The sequence below is a fragment of the Narcine bancroftii genome, chromosome 4 (genome assembly GCF_036971445.1).
Source record: "Narcine bancroftii isolate sNarBan1 chromosome 4, sNarBan1.hap1, whole genome shotgun sequence".
Classification (NCBI taxonomy): Eukaryota; Metazoa; Chordata; class Chondrichthyes; order Torpediniformes; family Narcinidae; genus Narcine; species Narcine bancroftii.
This window is the reverse complement of record NC_091472.1, coordinates 203,499,948-203,508,712: the sequence shown is the minus strand read 5'-3', so window position 1 is coordinate 203,508,712 and position 8,765 is coordinate 203,499,948.

Here is an 8,765-nt window from a genome sequence, read left to right as displayed (position 1 = left end):
CATGGATTAGGTTGTCGACTCTGGCCGCAGTTTCCTCATTGTGCGCACGCACCACATGGTTAAGTCCAAGGTGATCTGCCTGCGATGAAAATGTGCCCCCACCTGCCTGAACCACATGCAAGGTCGATGGGTCCAAAAAGGTGGGGCGGGGGGGAGAAGAGGGAGTTTCATGAAGACAGCGCTGATCACCGACAAATCCATGGTTGGACACCAGATAACATCTGGGCTGTGTGGGGTCACCAATGTAGCGGCTGCTACACACACAGAAATACACCGCTGGACACGGTGGAGATTTCAGTTGAACTGTTTATTTGAATTTCATGCGCGCACCTTTAAAGCCAACGGGAGTTCCACCCCACGTGGCGGTGATGTCACCACATTGCCCGGGGAGCGAGCTGTGGCCTAAGCCACAAGGCAATCAGCAGGCCCTGGCGGCGACATTTTCCTGCAGCTGCCCCACCAACACGGCGATACTAGTGGGGCTGGTTCACTCCAAGAGATGTGCGCCACCACAACACATTCATTTTTGACACTCACCTACACCATAAAAGTGTCAGCAGTTCAGGAAAGCAGCTCATATTACCTTTTCTAGGACAATAAAAATGAATTACAGATGTTGTCAGCAACATGCAACACACAAAAGCAATTAACGCTCCAAACATAACAAGGTGGATAGGGATTCTTTTAGTGTCGTTCCAGGATTTTTAAACATGCATATTTTCACTTTTGGCTTGTGTTTGCCTTAAAATTAGAACAAGCATAAACTGCTGGTGGTTGACTGTAGAAGACAGCTGATGAATGTGGAAATTCCCCTAATCTCCTATAACATTGTGAAAGAGCACAATGCCGAAAGCGAAAAGTTCTATAAAATCTGCATTGCCACTAGGATTTTCTATGAACCATCCGAATTTATTTCAATCCTAAAAGAATGAGCATCCTTGATTGGTAAGAAAATGGAATTCCTGTATGAAACTCTGAATTTCATGGCTGCCCTCATCCCATCCCACCGCATCATAGAAAAACAGTTTCTGCAAAGATACATGCTGATTCTACTCTTCATCCTAAGAGGCTAGAGTCTCCTATCTCCACGGTGTTTCACGAGGAACCTGGGTTCCCTGCCTGTTGCCCCTAATAGTTTCAATTTCCTAACTCTCCGAAATCACGACGGCATATATTTTTCAATGTGAATGCAATGCGCTGCCAACATTGTGGTCCTATACCTCTCCCTTCCTATTCATTCTCCCTTCCTATTCATTCTCCCTTCCTATTCATTCTCCCTTCCTATTCATTCTCCCTTCCTATTCATTCTCCCTTCCTATTCATTCTCCCATGGTCAGCTCTTCCCTTCTTGTCTTGAGTAGAAAAGATCACTTGCACCTGGGATACCATGCCGGCCTGCAAATTGCGAGACGTGATTAATATTGAGTGACCAACGTGTAAAGAAATTGAAGACTGCTTTGAGCTTCATTCTTGCAGGCTGACTGTTGGTGGGAAAGATCAGCATTTGGGAGGAGGGTCAGTAGTGGTAGACCATGTCTGTAAGACCATAAGAGATAGGCTGAATGGCCTATTTTAGGCTCCTATCTAGTGTGTCCTGCCATTTAATGAGCTGGTCCATTTTGTCCACTCAGCACTACTGCTTGGTCTTCACAACCACTTTAATAAAGACCAGTCAATGCATTTAATGACCTGCCCAATGCTAACTACATTTCTCAGGTTGAGATGACAGTCTGCAAATCCATTGAACCAGAGCAAAGATTCTACAATACAATCACCATCATTTAACCATTTAACCCACCAGGTTTCACTTATCTGAAGTTGTCTGGGGCAGGTTTAAGCAGCTGGAATCATACGTATAGCTGGAGGTGCTTCAGGAATTGAAATGAGAGCAAACAAAAGGGGAAATCAGGAGGGGGAAAGGGCAGCAGATACTGCCTGGTCTTCTCGGGATAACTGATAATCACCAGGCTCATCAAGAAGTTATCAATCTCTACCATAAAAAAACCCAATGACCTGGCCTCCACAACCACATGCGGCAACTTCTTTTTTTTCTCGAAATTTATTTATAGTATCTCCATACATTCATTACAAATTGACTTAGTATAATATTACATAATAGATACTAAATAATTTTCAAATTTTCACCCCCCCCCCACCTCCCCTAACCCCTTAGGAAACCACCTTGTGGTGGTTAATTCCCAAAAACCCAAACGGGTGTGGTATAAACCACAAGTGGCATATGACTTTCGGGAGCAGAAGTACCACTCCCTCCCCCTCCCCCCCCCCCCCCAGGCAGACAAAATACACGTATAAACCGAAAAATCATCATTTCTTAAATCCATAAAACCCCGGTCCATCAATTTAACCAATCTTATTCATAAACTCTTTTTTTTGAAAATCCAAACTTGATATTAAATTTTGCACCCTTTCCACCCTCCCAACACTGAGTTAAGCATTGTTTACAATCAATAAAAGTTTTTTAAAAATTTTTTTTAAAGTCTTCCTGAATTTCATCCACTGAATTAAAACACCTCTGAACATCCCAGTTCAACACCGAATCTTCCATTCTTCTCAGTCTCAAATTGAATTTGTAGCTTACTTTCAAAAAAAGTTTTTTTCAAATCTTTTAAAATTTTCTTGAACATAATTCCTTCGGTCTTGATCTTCTAAAGCATCAATGTTATTCATAAGTTCTTTCTTCTGTGTTTCCCAATTTAATACCAAATTTTCCACTTTGTCAATCTTCTCAATGTTAAGTTGAAATTATTGTTTATTTTCAAGAAAACTTATTCAAAATTTTTAACTCTTCTTGGACATTGCTCCTTCGACTTTAATTTTATAAATCATCAATCTTGTTCATAGTTTCTTTCTACTGAATTTCCAAATTTAATAATAAAGTTTCTGTTTTTTCCAATTTTCTCAATATTAAACTGATCTTGTTGTTTAGTTTAAAAAAAACCTTTTCAAAACTATTAAAATCTGTTTGCAATGTATGCATACTCACAGATAAAAAATTCACTCTTCCAATATTCCATCCAAAAAAAAAATCACTGATAAACCTTATTGCAGGTCAAGGAGTTCCATATATATGTTTATCTTCAGAAAATATTTCAAATATTTCAAATCAATATTCGTCGCCATCTTTCAAAAAGGAGTCCGAAATCAACTTTAATAAGTTCTGTTCTTGAGAAAATTCCAGCACCAACTCCGGCTCTGTCTGGGCAAATAGGTCAAATTTCTTCCAAAGTCAAAGAATGTAATTTTGTTCTGTATTTATAGATAATAAATTCATCCTTCCGATATTCCATCCAAAAAAAATCACTAATAAACTTTAATGTTATCTGGATTTTTAAAACTCACGGGCAACCAATGCCAATTACTGCAATTTATCTTCATAAAACATTTCAAATCAATATTCATCACCATCTTTCAGAGGGGTGTCCAAGACCAGCTTATCCGACAGTCCAATTAATGAGCTCCGTTCTTAAGAAAATTCCAGCCTTGACTCTGTGGTTCTGTCTAGGCAAGAAGGCCGAGTTTCTTCCAAAGTCGGAGAGTGTAGTTTTGTTCTGTATTTGAACTCTATTTTCCTTAATCTTTGTTGCCATTTTAAACTAAAAACAATTGATAAACAAAACAAAGACTTTTAGCAGAAAAGAAATATTCTTAAAACGGGTATTTATATAACTGCCTGGGGGAGACCGGGAATGCACGTCCGCTCCCTACGCCATCTTGCCACGCCCCCTCCACATGCGGCAACTTCTGATTAAATAAATTCCTCCTCATCTCTGTTCCAAGCAGTCGACCTTCAATCCTGAGGATGTGCCCTCTTGTCCTACAATCTCCCACCATGGCAAGCAAACTTTCTACATCTACTCAGTCCATGCATTTCAACATACAAAATGTTTCAATGAGATGTACCCCAATTTTCTTAAATTCCAACGAGTACAGGCCAAGAACTCTTTGTGTGAAAACCCTTTCATTCCCGGAATTATTCTTATGAATCTTATCCAACATCCTTTCTTAAATGAAGAGCCCCAAACTGCTCATAATACTCCAAGTGAGGTCTCACCAGTGCCTTATAAAGCCTGAACAGTGCATCTATTCTGCTAGAAATGAATGCCTTCTTAACTATCGACTCAACCTGCAAGTTTACCTTCGGGCTATTCTGCATGAGGACTCCCAGGTCCCTTTACATCTGGGTATTTTCTATTTTATCCCCATTTGGAAAATAGTCTTCCTGTTTATTTTTTATGTCCAAGTATGTGACACTTTCCTTTCTTTCTTTTCTTTTTCAATCTTTTTATTATTATTATTATTTATAAACACATACAGTTCAAAGAGATATAAAAAATACATAGTAAGTAATGAATTAATACAGAGATATTAAACAATAATATTACAGAATAAAAATATATCATAAAAAAATTTTTAGATCAGTTTAGAGTGTGAACTATCTCTAAAAAAAGATATAATTAATAACAATATATGAAAAAAGAGAAAAAAAAACCCCAAAAAAGAAGAAAAAACAAATCTGAATTAAAAAAACTTAAAAAAAACAAAAAAAACCTACAGATATAGCTAAACCACGCCGATCACTCCGATCTCATCTTACAGCCCAATTATCATACATAATCATAGAAAGAAAACAGAGCCAGATCAACTCACCACAAATGAAAATATTGAATAAATGGTCGCCAGGTTAACTCAAACTTAGAAGGGGATTCATAGACAGAGTTTCTAATTTTCTTTAAATTTAAACATAGTATAGTTTGGGTAAACCATTGAAAAACAGTGGGAGAATTAACCTCTTTCCAATTCAATATATAGATCTTCTAGCCATTAGTGTAAGAAAAGCAATCATACGATCCACAGGAAGAGATAAATAAGTCAAATCTATCATAGGTAATCCAAAAATTGCAGTAATGGGATGTGGTTGTAAATCAATATTCAAAACAGTAGATATAATAGAAAAAATTTCCTTCCAATAATTCTGTAAAGAGGGACAGGACCAAAACATATGTGTAAGGGAAGCTATTTCCAATTGACATTTATCACATATAGGATCGATATGAGAATAAAAGCGATGGAGTTTATCTTTAGACATATGAGCTCTATGAACAACTTTAAACTGTATTAGTGAATGTTTTGCACATAGAGAAGAAGAGTTTACCAGTCGCAGAATTTTATTCCAATTTTCATTGGAAATATGAAGGTTGAGTTCTCTTTCCCAATTATTTTTAAACTTTTCAAAAGTCCCAGAATTTATTTTTGTAATTATATTATATAATTTAGATATCACACCTTTTGGAGGGAATTTTGAATATAGTATATCCTCTAAAACAGTCGTAGTCTCCCGATTGGGAAAAGAGGGTAAAGTCGAAACTAAGAAACTCCTAATCTGCAAATATCGAAAGAAATGAGATCGAGGTAAATCATATTTCATGGATAATTGTTCAAATGACATGAAAGAGTTATCCAAGAATAAATCCGAAAAGCATGTTATACCTTTAACTTTCCAGAGTAAATAAGCTTGATCAATTAATGAGGGATGAAAAAGGAAATTTAGTACAATAGGAGTTTCCAAGATAAAATGACTTAGGCCAAAAAATCTCCGGAATTGAAACCATATACGTAGTGTATGTTTAGCCATTGGATTATCAATTTGTTTATATAATTTAGTAAGAGTAAAATGGAGAGCAGCTCCCAAAATAGAGCTAATTGAAAAATTTTGTATCAGTTTAATTTCTAAATTTACCCAATGGGGATTTAGAGATAATTCTGAATAATTCAACCAATACCTTAAGTAACTAATATTAATTGCCCAGTAATAAATTCTAAAGTTGGGTAATGCCAACCCTCCCTCTGGTTTAGATTTCTGTAAATATTTTTTCCCCAATCTAGGATTCTTGTTTTGCCAGATATACGAGGACAATTTAGAATCGACCTTATCAAAAAAAGATTTAGGAACAAAAATAGGTATAGCTTGGAATATATATAAAAATTTAGGTAAGATCATCATCTTAATAGCATTAATTCGGCCTATCATGGATAGGGATAATGGTGACCAATTGGTAAGTAAACTGCCGATCAGGTCCAATAGAGGGAAAAAATTAGTCCTAAACAAATCTTTATGTTTTTTAGTAATCTTAATCCCTAAATATATAAAATGGTCTCTAGCTATTTTAAAAGGCAAGCTATCATAAATAGGAACCCATCCATTAAAAGGGAATAATTCACTTTTATTTAAGTTCAGTTTATATCCCGAAAAATTACATCTGCAAACTTGGACATAAAGCCATTCATTCTGTAATCTTCACCATTAATATGCAACATAAAAAGTGATCCCAACACCAACCCCAGAGGAACACCACTAGCAACTGGCAGACAACCAAAATATGATCCCTGTATTGTGGCCCTCTGCTCCCTGGCAACCAACCCATTGCAGGAGTGCAGAAATGCACTCACTGCAACCCTGATACGCTGGCCCACAGGTTTAGAAGGACCTGCCAGCTGTTGGTAGAACTTGCCCATCCAAAACTGACATTCACAAACACACACACACACTCAGGAAAACACACACAACAAACCACAAAGAAGCAGCATGAGCTGCTGCAGTAATGCACACTGCCATATTATTTCTAGATCTGTTGAGATTCTGGATGATATGCAGGAGACGTAATCTGGTTAGCTCCCAATATGTAAATGGTCTGCTGAAACAGCCCCGACATGAAATTACCTCCCTGGTCTGACTGAATCTATTTAGGCAAACCAACTCAAGTGAAAAATTTTGTAAGAGCTTTTGACAGTTTTAGCTTTAACATTTCCAAGCGGTATTGCTTGTGAAAACCTGGACTCTGTACACATGACAATTAACATATACTAATTCCCAGCTTTCTTCTTGGCCAATGGGCCAACAACTTTAGAAAGGGATCACCAAAAGCAGGAATGGATTGTAATGGACCCAGTGGGGGATCCTGATTGGGTTTACCCACAACTTGACAAATGTGACAGGTCCAGCAAAATGTCACATCTTTTCTTAAACGCAGTCAATAGAATTGCTTCAAAATCCTATACATAGTTTTCCTTACATCAGGATGACCACCCCAGGGTGTGCTATGGGCCAAGGTTAAAATTTCATCCCTAAAGGCTTCAGGAACTACATCCTGGTGAACAACTGCCCATTCTTCACTGGCAGTATCCTAAGGGGGTCTCCACGTCCTCATCAACATCCATTCCTTTAAATAATATCCAACTGGCACTTTCTTAATTTCATCATCAGAGAGAGCTGTATCTCTCTCTTCAGTAGGATCGGGATCTCTTTCTGCCCTGCTCTAAACTCTTTTAGGGATTACTACAAATCCTTACACTCGGGTTTAACACCAGAACTCTGGTCCAACAAAGAATGAGGTAAAGGCTTTGGCCAATCCTTACAACCTAAATGTGGTTTTGTACTATCACAGATTCCAGTCCCTGTAAAATCAGTCAACACAACACCATCTGCACTGGCAAGCTTTTAGGCCATAGCTCTTTTTTTCAATATTTTTATTTACATTGAAATTTCACAGCAAAATTACAGAGTACATATGGATATAGGTTAAAATTCAAAAAGATACATTACACTTAACTCATATAATTTCAAAGGTCCACATTTAAATCAAACATATTTTATTGAATTGATATTATATTAATTCATTATAAAAAAGGAAATCTATATCCACTACCAAGAAAGAAGCTGTTTGCCCAAAAAGAAAGGCACAATTCTTATCAGATGATAAATTACTTCATTATTCTACATTTCTAAACAAATCAAGGATTATAAAAGTAATTCAAAAAGAGTCCCCACGGAGTTTGAAAATTTAAATTCAAATCAGAAATTGAGCATCTAATCTTCACTAAGTTTAAACATGACATGATGTCATGTAGCCACTGAGCATGATGAGGCAGGGTAATGTCCCTCCTTCTGAGCAACACCGCCCACCCAGCCATAAGAGAAATAAAAGCTAATACATGTCACTCAGATATCATAACCATTATGTTACTCTCTCCAACAAATCCAAATAAAGCAGTTAAGAGAAATGGTTTAAAATTAACTTTAAAAAGTGCAGAGAAAGTTTGAAATACTTCATTCCAATATTTCCCAAGACTCTACGTGTCCAGAACATATGAATTAATGAAGCATCTCCATTGTTGCATTTATCACAACAAAGAAATACATCTACATAAAAATGAGATAGTTTGACTATGGACTACCTTAAATTGTAGGAGAGAATGGCAGGTACATAAAGAAGAGGTATTTAACCAATTTGAAAATTACATTTCAAGTTTTTTCAGGAATTAAAAGCTGTTGGTCCTATTCCTAGACTTTAAAAATTTTATCTGAGGGAGCCTCTCTTATTCCCAACAACACATCATAAATGTTTGCGATAGCTCGAGACACTGCACAGGCTGGATAGATATCCATATTTGTCTTTGTCTCATGAATGACTGTCTTAGCTGTCAACTGCACCACGGGGACAACTTTATCCTCTGCAAGGTCATTCCTAATAATAATGAGACCCCTTCCACTGGTAAACTTGATCCATATCGTAACAGGTCCATCAATTAATTCTGATTTCAACATTATCCTGTGCAGAGGTATCAACTCTGGATCACCCCCCAGACCTCGAATCAAATTTATTTCACCTGTGGCAGCCTCATCACCAAACTCCAAAATACTGTCCAACTTGAGTGACTGGTCACTCCCAGTATCTCGAAGGATTTTC